Source organism: Bison bison, unplaced genomic scaffold, assembly GCF_000754665.1.
Source record: "Bison bison bison isolate TAMUID 2011002044 unplaced genomic scaffold, Bison_UMD1.0 scf7180017864379, whole genome shotgun sequence".
NCBI lineage: Eukaryota > Metazoa > Chordata > Mammalia > Artiodactyla > Bovidae > Bison > Bison bison.
The window spans coordinates 11557519-11558201 of NW_011494951.1; positions in this window are offsets into that span (position 1 = coordinate 11557519).

The following is a 683-nucleotide window of genomic DNA, read 5'->3' on the forward strand; positions in this document are numbered from 1 at the left end:
CTGAGTAATAGTACATTGTGCATATGTACCACAACTTCCTTATCCACTCATCTGTCGGTGGAAGTCTAGGTTGCTTCCATGTCCCGGCTGTTGTAAATAGTGCTGCACTGAACACTCGGGTACATGTGTCTCTTTTAATTCTTGCTGCCTTGTAGTGTATGCCCAGCAGTGGGATTACTGGGTGGTATGGCAGTTCTAGTCCCAGTTTTTAAAGGAATCTCTATACTGTTTTCCATAGTGGCTATGCCAGTTTGCATTCCTACCAACAGTGTAAGAGCATTCCCTTTTCTCCATACCCTCTCCAGCATTTATTGTTTTTAGACTTTGATGATGGCCATTCTGACCAATGTGAGGTAATACCTCATTGTGGTTTTGATTTGCATTTATCTAATAATGAGTGATGTTGAGCATCTTTTCATGTGTTCACTAGCCATGTGTATGTCTTCTTTGGAGAAATGTCTTTTTACATCTTTTGCCCACTTTTTGGTTTGATTGTTCATTTTTCTTGTATGAAAATACAATACATTTTTCTTTCATGTATTGAGCTACATGAGCTGCTTGTATATTTTGGAGATTAATTCTTTGTCAGTTTTTTCATTTGCTATTACTTGCTTCCATTCTGAAGACTGTCTGAGAAAAGCAGAGTTTATCTTCAAATAATAATTAGGGAGAATGATGACCTC